Source organism: Lissotriton helveticus, chromosome 5_1, assembly GCF_964261635.1.
Source record: "Lissotriton helveticus chromosome 5_1, aLisHel1.1, whole genome shotgun sequence".
Lineage (NCBI taxonomy): Eukaryota > Metazoa > Chordata > Amphibia > Caudata > Salamandridae > Lissotriton > Lissotriton helveticus.
The window spans coordinates 847,682,590-847,705,193 of NC_136065.1; the positions used below are offsets into that span (position 1 = coordinate 847,682,590).

General features: G+C 43.2%; 2 protein-coding genes across 3 annotated transcripts in view; one reads left to right on the forward strand and one right to left on the reverse strand.

Annotated features, from left to right (window-relative positions):
* Window positions 1-1,701, reverse strand: part of ZNF511 (zinc finger protein 511) — a 119,358-nt gene extending 117,657 nt beyond the window's left edge. The window contains exon 1 of the mRNA XM_078643323.1: window positions 1,463-1,701. The gene's annotated coding sequence lies outside the window, so the exon portion shown is untranslated. The remainder of the gene's footprint in view (window positions 1-1,462) is intronic.
* Window positions 1,702-1,806: 105 nt separating this feature from the next.
* TUBGCP2 (tubulin gamma complex component 2) overlaps window positions 1,807-22,604 on the forward strand; it is a 376,270-nt gene continuing 355,472 nt past the window's right edge. Inside the window, exon 1 of one of the 2 annotated variants that reach the window (XM_078643325.1) lies at window positions 1,807-2,014. The gene's annotated coding sequence lies outside the window, so the exon portion shown is untranslated. The remainder of the gene's footprint in view (window positions 2,015-22,604) is intronic. The other variant, XM_078643326.1, reaches the window with a different exon arrangement.

A 22,604-nucleotide genomic window follows, 5' to 3' on the forward strand; every position in this document is an offset into this window, starting at 1 on the left:
TGGGATTGGTGCAGGCTGCAATCAGCGCTGGACAAGACTGGGAAAGAGAGCTCCCGAAGATGTTGTGGGCGTATCCCATCAACCCGGCCAGCACGGGCTACAGCCCCCTCCATATACTGCGAGGGCGAGACCCTTTCACGAAGGACAACCTGGCGTGGAAACATCTAATCGTCCAGAGTAAATGGTCCCCTGCAGTGGTGCGACGAAACACTGAAAGGGCACAAACCTTGTACACGGAACATTACAATAAAAGGCCGAATGTCCAAGACGTGGCCCTGGAAAAGGGTGAGTGGGTGAGAGTAAAGTTCGCAGTGATGAAGAAGAAGGGCGACAGCAAATTCACACCACCACTACAAGTGATAGAGCCGTACACCAGATCGGCTCTGCTCAGCGATGGGAAAGTATGGTCGCAAGACAGGATGGCGAGGTGCAGCAAAATCCTAAAGTGGGAGATGCCGGATGAGACAAGTCCACCAAGTGGGGTGAATGGCGGAGAACAGAGAACAGAAGCGACAGCGGAGGCGGACGGGTCAGAAGATCTAACGCATTGGGAAGGCAATTAAGATCAGCACTACCAGGAGGAAGAGGAAGAAGTCAGAAGGGCCAATTCCCCAACACCAAGGAGGTGACAGGTTCCGCTGAGAACCACAATTGTCAAAGAAGAAGGAAGCCCTGTCAAGACCCAAGGTGAACACTCTGTCCGGGTGCCAACAAGAACTGGGTCGGGCAGAGCGGTCAAGATCCCCAAGAAATATGAGGACTTCAGCATGGAGATCAAGTAAGACTGTTTCATTCCCCAGTCCCCACACCCATGCTCTTGGACTGAGAATTTTCAAGTTCAGTATGTGTTCTGTGTTAGGATATTAAAGGGGGGAGATATGTGGTGACGTACTAGTTGTTATTGGGGCGGGCGCCGCGGCGGAACCGGAAGTGCGGCCATTTTAGAGAGCTGCGACTCCCGAGCCTGTCGGACGCTCTCCTCGGCGCTTAGTGTTAATAAAGCTGTTTTCTACCACCATTGGGCTCCAGAGTTATAATTATGGGTGGAAGGTGACCACTACAGTAACCTGCACACATGTCACTTTTTCCTCCTGTAATGCACCGTTTGCTATCTCATGTATTTTGTCTGCTCACAATTGTCACTTTTGCCTCATGTAACTTAACGTTTGCTTTTGTAATTTGTTCACTTGTAATTTTCTCCTCATGTATCATTACTGTTCCTGTTGTGAAGCGCTCTGTCGCCTTCGGGTAAAGTCCGAGCTATATAAAAACGCATAAATAAATAAAATAAAAAAATTAATTAAGTCTGAAGGCTCCGCACAGGGTGCCGTAAGTATCCTAATGCCCCCTCAACACCTTAAGAACGACGTGCATCGCAATGCCACTTCCTAGACGGCCGCGGACCAGCAGCTGCAAGAACCATCAGCCACCTTGAAGCTAAGAGATGTTAACCACCACTGACCTGACTTAGGCTGTGCGGTCTTCGGGCAGTTAAGGGACCGGCGGTTAAAAGTTGAACCCTGACGATTTGAAGTTGCACACACACGTCTTTCTCCAGCACCGTAGATCCCTTCCTCTGCCAGGTTTTACTCCTCCCTGGTACTATTAATATTAATATTAATGGCTGAGATATCCCTTACTAACAGCCTGCTGGGAACGACACGGTGTGCAACCCAAACCTAGAATGACGGAGGGCTCGTTGGCAACTGGACCATCACTTCCGGGGCAAAGGGGCGGGCTCTGTATAGACGATTGAATGGGATTTGCTCTGGAGTCAGCGCTGCTGTTCCGGGGCGGGTCATTTTTAACCAATCGCTGGATATGCGTACAGGTACAGCTCCCCAGACCCTCCTAGTACCGTTTTCCAGTCTGTCAGTCAATGTAAACAAGCTTCCCGATTGTCCCCTACTTCCTTCACTTACTGAAGTCAGTTGAAGTCATTTACGTACTCAAGGCGGCCACAGTTGGTAGAGCTGTAAACAGAATTTTATGAATCCGCCGAGAGAAGCGAGAGGTAAGTGTTAGCAGTATTTTGTCAGGTTGGCATGTACGAATATACGAAAAAGAGGACGAAAGGACACGTGCATGACCAAGTCATTACGTTTATGAGTGTATATAAATAAAAAGAACAGATGCGGCACACGCAGCAGACCTTCCTTGTGCAGAATAGAAACAGCAGAACCAGCAACGGTTAAAGGCTCCTCACTCACAGAACAGGCTCGAGCTTTCAAATGGCTCGCCCACCTCTAAACTACGAGGCTTCCAATTTTTTAGTTTGCTCATGTGTGACATTACAAGGATTGCCATATACGTATTGTGACATTTGCAAGTTTTGAGTGTGACACTTTGAATGACACTTTATCACCAGCTAAGTATAGCGATAGATCTATGTTTCACTGTTAATTACATACATAACCCAATTTTTGCAATACTAAGAGCTCTTCCAGTGCGAATATGAAGGTTCAAATCTGTTGTGACCATGCTTGCTTTACTATGTAATTGTATTCTATGGAACCTCCGTGGCCGTGGAGAGAGGGACACAGCGTTATCTGTGTTCACCTGAAATAAACTCTTTATTAATTGAAGTCTTCCCGTCATTTGGTACAACATAATTTTGGCGACAACCTATAGCGAAGACGGTGTGTTGCACATAGAGCGTGGTGGTGTACCTGCAGAGGATCAGGAGTATGTAATGCCCCGGTTACTTACCGGTAATATTCATTAATCTGAGTATAGTCTTCCGCGCCACATGATGAACGAAGTGAGCTACAGCTCCACACCAGAACCCTCCAAGCAATTATCCTTGTTCATGGACTCTCTAGAAACATCTACTGTTCTGACCACCGACAATCCCTTTTACTCTGGCATCATCCTTTGGCGCAGATATATTGACGACATTTTTGTCATATGGCGCCACAACATTGACTGCTTACATCTCTTTTTACACTGGCTTAACAATAACTGCACAGGTCTTTCATTCACCATCACTACTGACAAACTGTCGATAGCTTTCCTAGACCTCACTATCTTTCACTCTGAAGGTGAACTGCTTACTCGTCTCTTTAGGTAGCCCACCGAAAGGAATACGCTGCTTAGCTACTCTAGCAACCACCCAAGGGCCCTAAGGGATTCTCTTCCTTATTCTCAATTTTTAAGAATAAGGCACAATTGTTCTAACAAAGAGGACTACTTCAGAGAAGCCAACACTCTTGCTAGCAAATTAAAAGGCTGAGGTTACCCCAAGAGAATAGTCAGGAACGCATCCAAGAGAGCTTGGTATTGTCCCTGTGACATCCTTTTAAGCCCTAAACCCAAAAAAGAGATGATGCTAGGATTGCATGTGTCACCACATTTTCACCAGTTTCAAACAGAATACGGAAAACTATACTCCAACATTGGCCTATACTTAATGTAGGTACCCTAAACATTGAAAGACCGCTATTTGTGTTTCGCAAAAGACGCAATTTGAAAGATCATTTGGTCAGGGCAGCACTTCCCAACCCAAGCCCACAAAAGACAATTGAATCACTGTGGGGACTTTCTCCCTAGGTCGGCCATTCTAAATGTGGTTCGTGCAATGTTTGCGAATTTACCATGGAAGGCAAGTCCTTCACTTTCAATAATGTAACTGTGAGCAGCCGAGCGTTTTCAAACTGTAACACATGTAATGTGGTGTATCTTATTCAATGTCCGTGTCCTAAATTGTATGTCGGGCAGACAACTCAGAAAATAAAAACAAGGATCTGCCTGCACCGCCGTAGGATTAGGTGTAAGACACCAAATGACCCCCTGGTTGAGCATTTCACATGGGCAAACCACAGTGAAGACGATGTCAAGTGGGCAGTTCTAAAAGTACTGAAATTACCGCAAAGAGGCGGCGACATGGCCCAACTACTGAACAGAGAGGAGTTGAAATCTATAATTCTGTTTGATACCATCAGGAGTGGTCTAAACAAGAGTGAAGATTGGACAACGCTGCTCTAAGTATCACCAAGACCTTCCTCTATGTAAAAGCTGTCTGCCTTCCCCCCTACTATGATTCACAATGAACATTGAACTTTGACCATCACACAATTTTTTCAGCAATGCCCTAGATTGGCCATCCATGTGCTCCCGCCGTTCAAACTAGCTGAGTCCTACTTGCCAAATTCAAGTGTACAAAATAAGACCAACATGCTTGCCAGAATTTTAATGTATGGAACAAGAGTAAGATGTAAACAAGGTGTATTCTTCTTTTTTAATGTTTAGGAAACGAATTGTTTTTAAATGTACTTTCTCATTAAGTCCATGTATTGTTTCACAATTGAGGTTGCTGCACTGTTTTCACCTTTACGGCGCAACTTCTCATGACACATGCCCTTAGCTGCACGGTAGTCTATTTTCCACCTTCACTTAACACTCACCCAAGATGGCGCCCAAATCCTTTATCAGTGATGCTTCACACGTCATTTACAGTTCCTGCCATCGCGTAAGGACTACTGAATACATGCTGCCGGCTGAAAACAAGGTACGAACCATACCGGTTCTCTTCTCTGCCCCGTTTTCTCCCCTTTGTTTAATTTAATTTAATACTAACGCCCCAGTCTCCCTACAGCCGCTCTGGAGACATCGCTGATTCCGGCAAGCTCCAATCCTACCTCCATGGCTCTACGAGCTATCAACCAAGACGCACAATTAACGCTGTAGTTTAGCCACTACCTACAGGTAATGTTGCGCACTATCACACCACCTCGTGTCTGTGCGTTTAAGGTTTGCCCTTATTCTAAAAGTTCCTCCCTGATTCCCCCACAGCCCGTTGAGTCCTCGCAGACTCTGACCGGATCTTTAATCTTGGATCCGCGCTGCCCAAAACCTCCACGCTTGGACTCCGCATACACATAAGCCAAGGTAAACTCTCGCAACCCTTACCACCTTTTACTTGGCACTAACGCCCCATGACCTCACTTAACCCCTTGATTACTCCTTGGTTTTAGTAAATGCCATCGTGCTCAATCTTACCCCGCCCTGGAACCCCACAAACCACCGCTTAGAGGTTTGTTCCTTACACCATTTTTCTGCACTACTCTAGTCGTCCCATCTAGTACTGCACCATTTTTAGCCCGCGAGAACCTTTATTTCACTACGCCGATTTAAGAACTTCACTTGCACCGTACTTCCACGTGTTATACCTATTTCGCCGTCAGCACGCCTTGCAATATTTGTTCTTTCACTGTAAAAGATTTCTCTCCGTCCTTGCATATGCCCTGCACAGCAGTACAGTCCTCCATTACTAGCAAATTTTCAAAACTGAGTTGCATGCAACAACTAGTCTTCATTGGCGACACAGAGACCACACAGAAGTCACAATTTTATTGCTGCATGTTCTTACAATTAAGAAAAATGTTTTTCAATTCCTAGTATGAGAACCCACAGAAGTCACTGTTCAAATGCTGCATGTTCTTGCTGACACTTGCTTAAGTCCTTGGAGAAAACTGTTTCAGACAGGTTCCCCTGTTGTTCTTCTTCCCTTGTCTTGTCCCTACAGGCAGTGTGGTAAAAACCAGGCAATTCAATTGTTTAGTTCTGATGATGATCCCTATTAATTAATGAGCTTGGGATCGAAACGCCATCGACATGTTAAATAGTGCCATTTATTGCTATCATGTATGTTCAATATGGTCACTATAATTGGATAGCTTGATTCACTGTATTACTACCGCAAGCTTCCAAAGCTCCACATTTTTGCCTGTTATTTTCTGTTTATCTTTGTTGTTGAATGTTTTTTCGTTCTTCTGGTTCACAGATCGGGTGCAGGACTGCGTCCCGTTATATTTGTTCCTCCTTCGAGTATCAAAGTAATCTTTGTTCCTATTTGCATATTAAACTTGTTGTCCGGCTGGACATCGTAATTGTTATAGTACCCATTCACGTCAATATTGTATTTGTTGTTGCAGTATACTTGTCTACTAAGGACCATTGTTCTATAAAATAATCAGAAAGAACCGTGGCCTTCGCTTCACGCGCTTTGACAGCTGTTGAACAACACTATTCTGTCATAGAGAAGTGGTCCTTTGCAGCAACTTGGGGTATAGAATATTTTAGGACATATGCGTGGGGATGGAAAATCCTTCTCCGCACTGATCACAAGCCCCTCTTGAAAATGTTATCACCAGGCGAGGTGGGAAAGGGGCCAGTCAGACTGTCTCGCCTGTCATCCAGGTTGCAGGAGTACAATTTTCAGGTGGAATTCATATCTGACTGGCGTAATGTGCAAGCAGATTGTTTGTCACGCTTTCCCCTGGATTGAAAGAAAGTGGATGAGGTTGGAGTGACCAAGAGCACAAGGGAAGGGGTCATTGCTAGTGTGGAAGATGTGGTTTGGTGGAGCAGTGGTGTGGTTAGCAAGGATGAATGGATGATTGCTATGCAGCAAGATGAGGTTTTGAAAGTCATGTTAAACTTCATCCTCAAAGATGGACGAAGAGAGAGCACTTTACCCAACAATGTGATGCCCTTTAATGCTGTAGTAGATACATTATCTACTGTTGCTGATCAAATTATTATGCTAGGAGATAAAATTGTCCCTTCATTTGGCATTCGTAAAAGATTGTTTGATGTAGCCCATGAAGGAAACTTGGGGCACACCGTAACAAAGAAAAGATTGAGAAGCGAGTTTTGGTGGCCGGGAATGAACAGTGATGTGGTTGAGTGGGTTAAAAGGTGCAGTGAATGCTGTGAGTGTGAGAAGAGGTTGAAGGTGTGGACACAAGCAGTCCCAAGTTCCTTTCATGACCCTGGGGAGGTGTGGCATAGCGTATGTCTCGATTTTATTGGGCCAAGGTCAGGGGACCATCTCAACAAGAGATTTGGGACAGTTCTCATGGTTGTTCATTCTAGGTGGTTGATCGTGCGCCTTTTATGTGATATCACTACCAGGGTCACCATAAAGGTGTTGGCAAGTATATTTAGAGAGGAAGGTTACCCAACGGTCCTGATAACAAATAATGGCACAAAATTAACTTCTGGTGAAATTAGTGAATTTTTGCTACGTTGTGGTATTAAGCACTTAAGCACTGCACTCTATAATCCACACACCAATGGTATAGTGGAGAGGGCTAACCGCATGGTTAAGGGAGGGATCAAACTATCCCTCGTCAATAACTTGGATTTCGAGGAAACCCCAGGTGAGTTGGTGTGGGCTTATTGCACCACCTACAATGCTGCTACCGGTGTGGTTCCTTTTGTTGCCATGCAAGGAAGAAAACATTCCACTAAGTTGTTACCCTCATGGGTGAAAGAGTTGTTGGAGGGGAAAAGAGTGAATGTCTGGGACGAGTGTGTCCCTAAGCGTCTTTCGACCATTCAGCAAGGGGTCTAGGTCAAAGTAAGGTCGGCCTTTATCAGAGAGGTTTGAGTAAGTTCTGGGGTCCTTTTCAAGTTAAACAGGTTAATCAGTAGCAAATGGTATTGGTCAATGGTGAAAAAATTAATTTATGCATGGTGGCAAAGTATTGTTCAAATGACAAGTCACCTAGAAGAAATGTTGAGGGATATGCATGTTCTAGTTACATGTTGGTGCAGGATCACCAGTTGTTGAATACTCCTTGTGTGAAAGTTTGAGGACAGCAGGTCCAGATGGAGATAATTTGGGTCATTATCAGAGTGTCAATGCTGGTGATTAGGAGGTACAGTATCCTCAGGTTGCACAACGGTGTCACAGACCCCTGCGAGTTAGGGGGGCTCCCCAACACGTGCAGGATTTCGTGGTGGGGTAGTTTATGCTCTGTTGTTTTTTTTTTTCATACCATTACTTGGTGTAAGTTTTCTCAACAGTGTTTTACTTTTGTGGTAAACATATTGTATCATCTCAGCATTTATGTAATAACATGTTAACTGTATGTGGCGTCAGCCACATCTTTTGTATGCATAGGTACCTTCTTGTATTGCTTTTATTACTACACCCAGGTTTGCCTTCTTGTTCTTCATTCCTTATGCAACGGTCTTTTGGTGTTGTATTCCCTTGCCTAAGTTGTTTCTTTTGTTCCATAATTATACATATTACAAGTTTGTTACTCTATTCCTGGTGTTAAAGGAAGGGGGGTATGTTGTGACCATACTTGCTTTACCATGTAATTGCATTCTATGGAACCTCCGTGATCGGATATTCCATTATCAAGGTGCTCTGCTCACTACGCAGCAGTGTTGGCAGTTGCAGCTGGCTGTGAAGAGAGGGACACCGCGTTATCTATGTGTTCAACTGAAATAAACTCCTCTTTATTAATTGAAGTTTTCCCGTCATTGGCTACAACAAAATCCAACTCTTGTAAGTCCCAGGTATCCAAGTAGTCTCTCTTCCATAACTTGTATACAAGCTCTCTCCTGCATTCCACACAGGTACTTTCTCTTCTGCCTAGCCCTCATGTTCTCTTTTTAGTTCCATGTCAGGTAACCTCTACTCTATTGCTGCTCAATTAAGCTCTGTCTGCCACATCTGCAAATAATGCCCCTTCCATCCTCCAGGTATCTGCCTCCACCTCCCCTCAGGTTCTCTCTCAACTCAGTGCCTACGCAAATTGTCCTTGCCATTGCACTCTGACACCATTCATTCATTTGGGTTCTCTTGGCTGTCTCAATATTACCCACAATTAACATCTGTTCCCCTTACGTGGTATTTCTTCAACCCCTCCCTAAGGAACTTCCCATTCCGATCTTATATCCACCACTATCACCACGCAGTAACCTCCTTTCTCTTGGACAGTTGATTTTGCGTAGACTTATGTTGACTCGCGGTGGTTTCTGCTTCCGAGCAAAACCTCAAAAGACAGCAAATTCAGCACAGATCACCTTAGTGGCAGACTGCAATCCCAAAGGAGTCCTAAGGAGCTGTGGAGATGTGCAACACACTGGTATGCTCATGCCATCTTTGACGCAACCCATCTTTCGCCGGTGCGTAAGGGAATGCAGCACCAGCTTGTAACAGCACTTAACTGCTGCTATCACTTCAGCAGTGAACTCGGATTGTCCTAGGACCATCTCAACACAGCCTTTGGAAGCTATATTAATCCCTGGCAAACCAAGAACTTGCTGAATGCTGCCTTTGGAAGCCTCATTAATAACCTAAGAACCTGCTGATTGTTGTCTGCACCAGCCTGAGAACTGGTGGGCATGAGCAAGTGGTGAGTGCTGGAGGTTCTTTTCATACAGTTGGTCTTTCTTTACTAGCACCAGCGCCTTAGTCCTCGGTTAATGGCCTCCAACTTATAGATTCTGTCCACCCCCCAGGAACCAGAAGTGGGCAAAAGAAGCTAATGGAGCATATAGCAACATGGAATGAAGTGCAGTGGAAGAGTAAAAAGCGCAAAAAGAAGCTCCAAAGTTAGAGGCTAATAAGACGGCCTTGTTTCAGGGTTCAGGTGGCGCGACTCACCCTTAGATGCTGTAGTCAAGGGTTGAGTGCAGAGGCGGTTTGACTAGGATCAGGTGCGGCTTGTGCCTCTCGATAAGCTCCCCCGTCTCAATTTCAGCTGTACATTTCTCTCACTCATCCTTAACTCAACAAACTAGGGCCGATGAACTCTGACTAACTAGTCCAATTCGCTGCCAAACAATATGAGATCAGGAAAGCTACACGCAGAACCTAAGCCGCAGGCCAATAAAAAGCACTGGAGCGGGGGAAAGGAGAAGCCATTGCTTGACCCCAGTGAACTGGCTCCAGCTACATCTCATGTGTTAGAGACAACCTGTGGGGAGGATTGTCCTCCCGCATCAAGTTAACCTTGTTCTAAGAGACCAGGCCCAAGAAAAACAAGATTGCAGACTTTCTAAGAAGCACCTGTAAAACACCCAGCTCTGTTCCCCAAGCAGACCAAGGGATTGGTTGTGACAGTGAATCATACCTAGCAAAGTAATCACCTCCTTTAGTTGAGGACTAACAGTAAACACAGCCAGTGTCACGCCCAACAGGGGAAGCAGGAACATTGGTAAAGGGCGTGGGGCTACCTTCTCCACCACATCTCGCCGTCTCTACAATGGCGCAACCAGATGGCCAGGCCTAGGCTCAGCTTCTGGTGGAGGTCCTACTCCATGAAATAAAGCAGAGGCCCCAGAGACCAAGTTCCGTGACAGAATGTGTATTTTCTCAGCACTTACAGGACTAGGATCTCTAACTGGATGGGGGTTTAAACCACACCAGTCCCATCACGCGGATCGGCATATACTGGAATGTTCTGTCCAAATCAGGCTCACAAAGGTATACATAATGCAGTACTAGAGGGGGCTAATGAAGACTCCTCAGTTTGGAGTGAGATGCTCTTAAGCCCTTTTGAGCAGTCACATGTATCATGTATGGTCTAGCTCTGCTCTTCTCCCTCCCTTGCTCAAAACACAACTATAATTCTTTGCACTCTCAAATTAAATTATCATTAGGGGCCTCACTTCTGTGGAGGAAGGCCCCAAATCCCCCCCCCCCCCATTACAAACCGCAGACTATTCAGAGTCGCATGAGGGTTGCCCCAAAGCCACCTCCCAGCCCAGCCCCGGGATCATGGAGGACGATTTTCTAGCATTTGAAAGTGACTATGATATTGTACTCTTGCAAGAAATCTGGCAGCAGTCGCCTACACCAATCGTGGGATTCAAGGAATATTTTAATTCAGCAACAACCGTGTCTAAGTTGGGACGAGCCAAAGTGGCTTTGGCGTTTTACTTTTTTCTTGGGGCGGCATGAATGTGGGTCGATTATGGATGCAGTGCGTGAGGATCTTCATAGATCCACATACCACCCTATTAACCTGTATATCCACCCATCCCAAAAGCATAAACCAGACAAGAGACAAACCCTAATTCATCTACTTAAAGCCTTGAATGCCATGTATCCACACGCCTGGTGATTTTAATATGAACCTACTGCAAGGCACAAACTTCAAACCTCCAAATCATTTCCCGTAAATTGCTGGAAATAAAATAAGAAGGGATTTACAAGGCAGGTCATGCATAACAGCTTTAGATGCCTTGGGTTTCGATACACTCAGTGGGCGAAGACCTTTGGCTAATCCGGCAGCCTTCACTAGAATCACAGTCCGGTCAGGTCACACTTTAAACTATACTCTAGCCTACCCTGATTTATTCAAGGGACATACCAACTTTGCTATAAAAACAAGATCGAATAGTGATCATTTTGCCCAAACGTTTACCCTGGAGATCATTCCGCCTCGGGCCCCAGAAGCAAAAGGCCTATCTCAACACTATCTCAGCAAGTCAACTTGAGATGCCTCATGTGGAAGGACACAACAGCATGGACTATAATGACTTCACTATCAACCACTTCATACAGGAAACTATGAGCTCCAACTCTTGATTGTCTCTTGCCCAGGCATGGGAGAATTTTGTCAAATCACTTATCGCAATCTTTCCTGCAAAACATCCAAGACATCAAAGATATAGCAGAGTGGAGAAGAATGGTTTACACCACAATTACGCATTATGCAGAAGCAACTCAATTTAGAGTTCAGGAGCGCCCGACTGTTGGGTTGTCAACCCAATCAGGTTTTATTGTCTAAAATGAAACTAACCTATAAAAAAGCGGGTTGGGCGGCGAAATAAATTTCAGTTGGGACCTTTGAATCTAACCTATACTGGCAACCAAATTATTTTCGGCCTCAATAAACAAACTGATCATGGGCGGAATCGGCACTACAACATTGATATTACTGAAGCGACCTGGTCAACACACATCGCTACAGTCTGCAATTCAGCGAAGTAGGATCCTCCCTCCCCTTTAACACTCTCGGAGTCAGGCATGTTTAGGTTGGGAGAAGCGACAGCCTGGTCCTGCCAGAAGTGGATTATATACTGTTCAGTGATAAACAGGTGGCCTAAACATTAAAAAGGCTCCGGTCAGAGGGGGCACCAGGACCCAACAGCCTTCCAAGTGCCTTATTTAAAAAGGATGTCTGTTTCTGCTCCTTGCACTTAACCCCTCTTTTTATTTATGTCATGGTATCACATAAGATTTTGAAATCCTAGTGTGGCAGTATCATTCAGTCTATCTATAAATGAGGTGAGCGCTCAAATCTGTCCAACTATAGATTAATCGCCTTCACAGACGTAGAAGCCACGATTTGTGACTCAAATTTGCTCATTTGTCTACAATTCGAATATAAATCTGAAATCCCAGACTGGCTTCAGGGCAGGAATGAGCACTCTACCCTCTTGGCCGCACATGCAACTGCCAAACCCAGCAAGCTGTTCTGTTTTATAGACCTTAAAGCTGCCTTCGATAAGGTCCAAAAGGGCATGTTGTGGAAGAAAATGTCATGGTGGGGTGTTCTGGCAAAATTGCTGGAGTCAATAATCAACCTATGCTCCAACACATAGGTTCTAATCAAGATAGGGGATGGTCGAAGAACCACCCAAAAATCTATATGAACATAGGCTTAAAACAGGGGTGCTTTCTTGCCCCCTGTTTATTTAAAATCTTTATGGCCTTCCTCAACAGCTACCTGGCTTTAAAACTCTTCCTGATCCCGCAGAATGTTCTGCAAGCTCAAATTAGACTTGAGTTTTGCCTGCTCCACCGGGGGCCATCCAGGCAGGGCGCCCTGGTAAAATTTGGCTGGAGGGCGAGGACAGCCAAAATGTATTTACTGGCACATCCATTTTTGGGTGGAAATAGAAAGGCAGGCCCACATAAAGAACTTTGTGTTTCCTGTACTAAAGTTTTCCATTTCAGTTCTCCGACCAGAAGATGCCTGGAACACCCCCATGAACTATGCAACTACGCTGCCTTTAAACGTATCATAAATAAAGCTGCCAAAATGTCACTTTTTGTTATTGATAAGGTCACCGCAGCAAACAAAGGGAATGTGTGGGTGGTTATGCCATTGTACTCCTCTTGGGGATCCCAGCCATTTTTATCTGCGCACTTCTCAGAAGCCAAGTCACATGATCTTATGCCCCCCTGGAAATAGCACCAGGGCCACTTTAGAGTGCCGGCTTTGTGTCCAAAACAATGAATCGCTGCTCCATCTACTGTGCATTTACCCGGCCATCTCTGAGAGTTCTGCAAATAAGGTAATGTCATCCAGCTGTTATTTCCCTATTAGGAGGAGCTTCAGTGCAATTGGCATGGAAGGCAGTGAGATTCCTGAACCTTTCAGCTAAAGAGCTAGAAAAACATAGCCCCTAACGCTGAATTGTGTTTCTAGTCAAGGTTAGATCAATGGTCTCTCATGGAGATAGCAGGCATACAACATTTGTTCACTTTGGGACCTGCCAGTGGTTTAAACTTTTCACAGGAACCTCACTTCTATGCCAGTGACTGTAGTATCTTACAAAAACGAAGCCTTGTAATTTCTTTAGATTCTTCCATCAGGAAAACAGCACCTCATTCAGTACATCATAAAGTAGTATAAAAAGCGCCTTATGGCAGCATGTTTCCAAAGCACATTGGCTCCTTTACTATTACTTGTCTGGAGTGTTTTTTTTTTTTTCTTGAAGCAGGCCATGGTCTATACTCATTATATTGGAGAATATATTTTATTTGTTTGTATGAAATATCATTGTGTGTGCCTCAGTCGCCCAAAGACCAAATGGAAAACATGTACTGTTTTGCTGATTTTATTATTTTAGATGTTTTAATGGTTTTATTTTATCATCATGGAAAGATTTTAACCTGTTTTACACACACGTATTGTTTTTATTTTAATCATGCATGAAATAAACATTCTAACTTTCTCTTATGTTCTATTCTACACCGCACTTTTACATAAAAACATACATCCGTCTTATGCATCCCTTAGCCCCCCTTAAGTAACTTCTGTACCCACTGTTCCACCTAAGAAAAAAAATGTCATCCATTCCACTCGGGTATACTCGATCGCTCGTCAATAAGAAATTACGTACTCGCTTGTCCCAGCAAACCCACCTCTGTACTGTGAAAGCACATATGGCTGCTCACCATGCACCTCATAGGAAACCGCTCATTATGTCCCCAACTTCCACCGTATCCTACCTACACTGTTCTCACAAAGAACAATGCTTGTGGGTTGATTCTTTGTGTTTTGAATCGTTGAAGAGCGTGAACCTTATGAAGACATGCAGGACAAATGATTTTTACAGATGTACATCATGTTTTTACAAATGAAGAGTACAGAATCGCCTGTGAAGGCTGTTCTGTAACAGCCCTTGATAAGGCAGCTGCTAAATCAGTGGTGTAGCTTTTATTGAAGTCGGAGAGCAGACACCATAGTTGTCTCATGCAAAGAATGAGTCTCTTGGTCCCCCAAACCAACAACTCATTGTCATGTAGGAGAACCTTTGCCAGTTCTACTTCTTGTTTTTGCTACAACACTTTCTATGCTGAGATTTTAAGTACATACATACAATTGCTAAAATGGAACCACAAGTCCCAAGATGCATTGTGCTGTAAGCTAAAAAAAAAAAAACTTGCTGAAGGTGTTGCACGCTACATTGAGCTACTTGGGAGATTGTACGTAGCAGAATTAGTTGCCGAATGACCCTTCGTTTTAATTTTGGTAGTGCCTCATCCTAGCACAGCATGAGAATTATTCAAGATTTTTTTGTTTTAAATGTACTACCTTTTCAGTGTTTAGCTTGGATTCTTGAGTGAGTTTGCATCACTCTCGATCAACGTGCTTAACTTCACTGCACATGAAACGGCAGGCTTCTCCACAAAACTTTCTGGAAAACAAAAATAAAGCAGGACTAAAGTTCTCATGTTCTATTTGTTAGCACCTAAAGGCTTGACCAAATGGCATTTAGGACTAAACACCCCAACTTACAGATTTAACCTTTTGGAAATTCTGATGGCGCTTGACAGATCAGTTGGACCTTTGCCACCATAGGATGAATGGAGCTGGAACAAAACACAGGTCATGCATATATCATCAACTTCCAACCCCTTAATATTAAGCCAATGAGAGGTTGAAGAAGTTTTCAAAACCTTTGTTTATCTTAAGGATTAGTATGGTATTGGCGTCTTTAGGCGTGTTAGTCCAGTTTACAGAAATATTGAGTAACAGTTTGATTAGTTACAGCCTCTATCAATACAGTGTTCGATTAAGGAAGTTTGTCACTATCTAGCTAAAGAGCCTATTCTACCCAATGCAGAGAACCCCATGATGAGTTTCTTTTTCTGAAAAGAGCAAGATTCAGAGCATAGTTTAAAGCCTAGAACTTCCCATAAAGAGTCGTTCTGGAAACGCAGCCAAGTTCCCCACAGCTGCAGTAGCACCTGTCAAAATTTCAGTGAAAGAGGAAGGATTGTTGATGTAGCATGGATCATAGAAAATCAAAATAAAAGGAAAAAGAATAGAGTCCCCTTTAGCAATAGCTGTTGGTAACAAAAGAACAAAGATATAATAGTGATTCTCCCGTAGCAGAGTCATAAGGAATTTCCTCCAATAAAGTCTCAGAAGCCTTAGTGAGAGAGTTCTCCTTCCTAGCTCGTTGGGAACACTCATTAATATAAATCCCAAAATAATGTAACAAATCTTAAGTAAGTGTCCAAATCTCTTGACCAATCGAAACCTCTCATTTAATGGTATTGTCAACATCCGTTGCTTCTCCTGATTCCCGGGCTAAACAACCACGCCTGTATATAGTAAAACACTGTTGCAAGTTTTTAGAAACATGAAGAGAGGTCTCATGAGAACCTTCTTACCTAAGCTAAAGCTACTTTCAATGTCTTTTGTGAATATAAAGGCAAGTCACATGTGCTGAAACACATTTATCAGTGATGTTCTAGTTAAGCTTACATAAAGTATATCTAAATTAGTGTTCGTTCTAACGGTCTATTCATTATGAATTCACAGCAAGGTTCATTGTTATACAGGAATGATCTAATATGGTATGACGGAGCTAAGGAAACATAATCTTAAAGTCAGCACATTCTTTAGCAAGATGCTGGTGCTATGTAAAACGTTTACTTAGCTATGGGGACTGCTTTGACTTTTGCCGGGTGAATTCTGCAACCACTGCCACTACGGACCTACCTGCCTTCAGCCCACCTCCCAGCCACTGGAGCGGCTCTGCTGCCTGCTTTCCACGCCGCAGCTGGGGGCTGTCTTGGGCTACAGGGGACTCCAGTTCCTGGCATCCTCATGTGGCGCCCTCTGTTTGCGTCATCTTACAGCGCCCGGAGGCGCTTAAAACAACTCTGCACCTCCAGCAGCGCGGGCGTTGCCCGGGCGAAACCCGGGCCAAGGGCGGGCCCGTCGTCACCTTGAGGAGGCTGGGCTGGGCCAGGACTCTTGGCTTTCATTTTCAGTAAGACTTTTTAAAGAATGTTTATGTGGGGTAATCAGTGTTTTTAAGTAAACTAGCTAACTAGACAAGGATAGCGAACTGCCCCTTTTTGCCTCGATCTAAGCTGGGTATATTGAGTGTGAAGAATCCTCTCGGGTCTATACGCAGTTAGTATGGGGAAAAGAAAATTGCATGTTTCAGCGCAGGGCCCGAAAACAAAAAAGGTACCTGATTCAAGTACTTCTTTAATGAAGTACCTCCTGACTGGGGCGGTTGGAGCGCTAGAAAAGCAAATAAATAACGTTGAAGAGGCCCTGAATAAAGAGTCGCTGAGTTTGTCCTCAAATAGGATTTCTAGGTCTCCCAGCGACGTTCAGGGAGCTGGGGGGGGGCAACACCTACTGGCTTCAACGCCTCCAATGGATGCGTCCAATCCGGGTCGGACAAAATATCTGATATTGATCACGAGGGCGTAGTACTACCCTCACCTAAACAACCCTGTTATCGAAAGAAAAATGAGAGTCAAGTTGAATTGCCACCTTTGATTCACGGGGTCCCTATTATAGCTGCCCGAAGAAAATCTAACTCTGTCCCAAACCCTCAAAAGGATCGCTCGACCTCAACTAAGATTAAGGATCGAATACTCTGTCCTACCAAAAAACCTAAATCCAAAAAGAAAGGCTAGGAGCCAATTGGTATGCCAGAGTTATCATATATGGTAACCCAGTTAAACACTTTAGTTAAAGAATCGATTAATACTCTGGCAACCAGGCTAGACAAAATTGAACAAGACTTAGCAACTATTATTAAGTCTACTAGAGTAACTACAGGGGACAATCATAGACAGCCTTTATACACTAATAGTAGTATCAATAGACCCAAAAACGCCACAAAGTTCCAATGTGATACACCACAAAGTGCTCCACCCCTTTCAACTCCTAAAATGGCGACTCTTAGTGGCCTGCAGAGAAGGGGTTGGATAACGTGACTGAAACCATGATATTTACTTCCCAACCTGACAATGCATTTAAGCAGAGTAAAAATACACCTGAGGCCCGAGAATGCTCTTCTAATAGTGTAACCTTAAATCTTCCACCCGCTGCAGTCCCTTACACAATAATCCTGGCAAAGTTCCACCACTTCTTGGGAGCACAAATGAATCTTGGGTCACGTTAAAGAACAAAACAATCCACTACCTAGGTGCCAAGACAGGGCTAACGAGAGATGTTCCAGCTATTTAAAATGGTTAGACGAGTACCATGGGTAGGCCCCCACACTAAAATTTTTAAGGGGGATTTTGTTGTTTTATCACTAGGCTCACCTGCATTGGTTCATGAGATATTGACAAGATTAAATCCTAATGAGTTCATGGTTAACGGCATAAAGATTTTTGCCCTGGGGTTCTTTTATAATCTGATAGGACAGCAGAAAAACATCGACCAAGTGAGACCTTCCCGCTTGAACAATGATTGGAGCTATAACCTGGAAGTATCAAATAGGTATCAGCCATTATATTCCTTGGAGGAGGTTGATTGACTCAATGTTAACAGGGGCAATCATTCTAGTGCAATAGTCCAGTTTTCTATAATAGAGAGCTTGTTGTTCATCACAGGGGAATCTCTGGGAGGTAATATTCCAGAAGGGAGGGAATTGGAATTGCTACCTGTCTTGCCATGTAGTCCTGTACATTTTAATGCCTGCAAGGGCATTGACACATTAGAGAGTCTACTGAATGTTAATATGGAGAATAAAGCTTACAGTATTTAGCTAGGTGAACAAAAACTTAGTGTTGATTCCACTATAACAAAGTTGATAGGTCCTGCTGTTACGAATATGCAAGAAGGATTAATTTTTAATCCGATAGTACAGGCACAGGTATTGGACCCCCCAAAAAAGTTAACACATGAGCAGGTGAGAGTAATTTTTGGGAATGTTTCAGGGCTCCGATCTAAGGTTTCCAATAGGGAATGGACTGATTTTATCAGACATTTTGATATCCTGTGTCTCCAGGAAACCTGGTTATTGGCGGAACTGCACATAGATGGTTACAAAACATTCCATATTCCAGCACAACATTCTTCTCATGGTAGGAACAAATGGGGGATTTGCGTATATATCTCGAACTTGTTGAAGGTTAGGAAGATCATAATGTTTAGAACCTGTACTTATTACCAAATAGTAAATATTCACTTTTCTAAAAAACTTGTTGTAGCAGTTATTAACTTCTACAACAACATAGGCAAGGGCAATGTAATCAGCACTTTAAGGGATCTCAATGAGCACTTGTGTGAGTTATGTATGCTGGCAGGGCTGGATGTCATTATTATTTGGGGAGGGGACTTTAATACAGGAATTTGTGTGCAGTCGCTCTGTAGGCCAGGGGAAAACGAACCAGAGGACAATACACTTATGCATCACTTCGTCCATACCGACGGCGGGGAATTTTGCAACAAGATCCTGGTTTCCCATAATCTCGGTTTTGCAAATAAGCTCTGCCTACCCCCCATTGAATTTGGCCCAATTTTTATTGGGAGAGGAGCTAGCTCTATTATAGATTTTATTATAGATCCAAATCGTTATGCCTCCTGGCTTAGTAAGTTCATTATTCACCCTAACGGGTTAAGTGACCATTTGTCGCTGAGTGTTGAAATTAGTCTTCCTCGTAATAGTGGCATCTCAGTGGTTGAGAGCTTGGCCTGGACACAAGACCCTGTATTGGATAGGCAAAATGGATACTCACTGAGGTGGGGCAAGAAAAACTCAGTGGCCCTGAATACAAAAATCATGTCCAGGGCAAAAGATAATATCCTAGAGTGTCTTAGTGAAGAGATCGCCCCCAAGGATATCCTTATCGCGCACTCATAGATAGTGATGGTGATTCAAGAGATACTGAGTTGCCCGGGCAGAAATGTAGTACATAATAAGAACGGCTGGTTCGATACAACCTGTACCAGGACTTATTCTGCTCTAAAGGCTGCCCTCCATAAGACAGTTAGAGACTATGACGAAATCAGGAGGTTTAGGAAGGTGTATAATATTGCGAGGAGGAATAGAAAGATGGAAATTAAAGAGCAGGCATGGCAGAATCTTTATGAGGCTTCCCTTATGAAGGACTGCTCACATTTCTGGCAGGCAGTGAAGGCGCCATTCTTCGTAAATAGGGAAACTGCCACAATGGAGATCGCTATTAGCGAGAATACATGGGTTGATTTATTCTCCAAAGTATATGGGATAGAAGACAACGATTCTGTTAACCTGTTAGATCAGTCAACAGTGGGATTAGTTCCTCCTTTGTTCCCAATAGACATACACCTTACCCACGGCGAAGTACTGATGGCAATTAACGAGAGCAAGGGGAGAAAAGCTCCCGGTCCTGACGGGACTCCGATAGACCTCTACAAGTTTACAACGGACGTTTGGTCACCACTGTTAACTTAAGTGCTAAACGCTTGCTTTGCAGAGGGATTCATAAAAACTTGGTTGGAGTCCGTCATCATACCAATTTTCAAGAAAGGGGACAGGGAAAACCCCGCTTGCTATCGACCTATATCCCTCTTGGATTCATTAATGAAAGTAGCGGGTAGAGTGGTTAATAACAGATTGCAACAATGGGCGGAGGATAATAGTATCCTAAGCCCCGTTCAATATGGATTCAGGTAGGGCAGGGGTACCCGGGAACAAGTTTTAAATTTTATTTTAATTCAGTTTTCATTGATCTAACTGCGGCCTTTGATTCAGTTGTCCATTCTAGGTTGTGGCAGATTTTGGAAAGCCTTCAGGTTGATCCATCTTTGGTGCAATTCCTGAGGCACCTTTATGCAGGAGCTTCTGCAAGGGTAAGGTATGGCCTAAAAGGAGAATGCACTAAGTCATTCCGCGTGGAGAAGGGTGTTAGACAAGGATGCGTACTCGCCCCATTCCTATTCTCTATTTATACCAATGCTTTAGAGGAGTAATTGGTGGCCTGTGCGAGAGATCCCCCAAAAATAAAATCGGAAACAAACAGATTGTCTCCCTTCTGTACGCGGACGACGCCGTGCTGATGTCTAGAACTCAACAGGGCCTACAAAAAGACCTCTCTACCTATATTAACTTTATGGGGAATAGGGGCTTGCAGCTTAACGTGAAGAAAACCTTTGTTATTCCCTGCGGTAAAGGGAGACCTAATCAACGCAACCTAGTTGTGGACAAAGGAAAAATTGAACAGACAAAAAGGTTTTCCTATTTGGGCATTCTGTTAGAGGATAAGGGATCTGGGAGATCCGCAATTAAGAATAGGTCCCTCTTGTTTAAAAGATCAACTGTAGCATTGATGTTATTTTCCCAGAAAATGGGCAAAAAGCCGCCTAGGATCCTGTTAAAAAGCTATCGAGGGAAATGCTTAAGTATAGCGATGTATGGGGCAACCATCTGGGTACTTTATGATGTCTCCCTGATTCAGGTTATAGAAAATGCTTTTTTAAGATTCTTATTAGCTGTCCCACAAAGTACATTGGTTTTTAACTGCCATAGTGAACTAGGGATATCATACATTGCCGATTTGATTAAAATGCAGCCCATGCTACTTTGGCACAGAGTCTGGACATCGCCACACCTACCACTAAATAGAGAGATTTCAATTGATTGTATGAGTCTAGAACAGGCAGGAAAAATCCCATGGTTAAGTTATATAAGAAAATTATCTAATGACCAAGGGAGAATAGACTTTATACTGACCCTAGTGTTATGAGGTTTATGTCTAGAAAAGAGCTAAAGAGAATTTGTTTAAGTCACTTGGAGTCTTTACGAATTGGGCTTGAAATTAATAAGAGCACTGTCCTGAGGCATCAAACAACCTTGATCTGCGACACTATTCAACCATACTTAGTCGGGTGTCTTGGTGGTTACGACAGATACGTCCTGACTAGGTTCAGGTTTGATCATTTTCATCGCCTGGTATCCTTTCCTACCACAAATGATTGGTCCAGACAGCTCTGCTCATGCCCATGCCCATGTGACACTCTTTCTATACAGGCTACAATGCATGTGACTCTATTTTGTAAATTCTATACGAACGAACGTGCTAAATGGATTATGCCTTTTAAAAAAAAAAAGGAGCATGGAGGCAATGTCGCCCAGCCTTTTTATTGTTACAGTTATTGGAAAATGTTTATGTAATTGCAATCATGGCTGGTTTTCTGAAAAGTGCAATAAGAAAAAGATAAACTTAAACTTTTTAAAATAAATAATTTTTAACTAAATATATGTACTCTGAGGATAGCTGATGGATGTATTTTATCTTGTAAATGAAATTAAATGAATTGTATTGTATTGTTTATGATATTTGTGGCTTTTATGGTTTTTATGCTATTTAAAAATCGAATAAGGCATTTTCAGATTCAGCTATGAGCAAGAGTTAAAAGAAAAAGGGTTGGGGCTAATTAAAAGAGAAACATTTAAGATAGATAGCCTAGTAAAAAAAAGTTTTTCTTCATGTTACTTTCATATAATTTTAAGCAAACACATTTTCCCTACATGTTATTTTCTATGTGAAAACATTCTTTTATCAAAGCTGAAATGCATTCTAAAGTGATTCTTTTACACGTTTAAAGCAAGCACATTTTTTTTCCTATATGTTATTTTCTGTGTGAAAAACATTTCTGCAACGGTTTAAAAGCATTCTAAAGTACAATTCTAATATGGTCTGTAAGTTGAAATTTGTTTTAAAGATTAATTCCTTATATATTTATTTCCATATTCAGACGCTTGCTTTCCTGGCAAAATCTTGCCGGCACCCAGGCAACATGATTGAAATAACCCGAAACACGTTGTGTTGGCAGGGTGTCTACAACATATGTAAGCTCTCCGTTTTTAGGTTTAAACCTATAACTGATGAAAACCCACTGAGAGGGAAATAGCCTTCACCAGTGTAAACATATAAACCTTGAAAAAACACCAGCACAACCACAAAATTAAATGCCATTCTAAATGCCATTCAAAGACTGAAAAAGGAGAGTGAAGGAGTCATTTTTATTTATTCATGAAAGGGCCATTAAAATGTAACTTTGTTATACAAGCTAACAGCAAGAAAGACTGGACTTCTGCTTGAGTTTTGTTGATTAGGGGTACCACTAAAATATTGTTTCTTCTTCCTTTTTCCAGTTTGGTGGTCTTTAGTCTAAAGATGCAGGGTTTAGAAGCATGTTTCTGATGGATACATCTGCCTGGTGATTCCTCACCTTATTAATATCCCCTGCGCCAGCATTCCTCTGAAACTTTTTCCTAGCTCTCCACGCCGATGAGGTCGTCACAATGCTATGGCTGCGCACGAGGCTCCGCATGACGTCACTGGACCCATAAGAGGGCCATGTCGGCGTGAT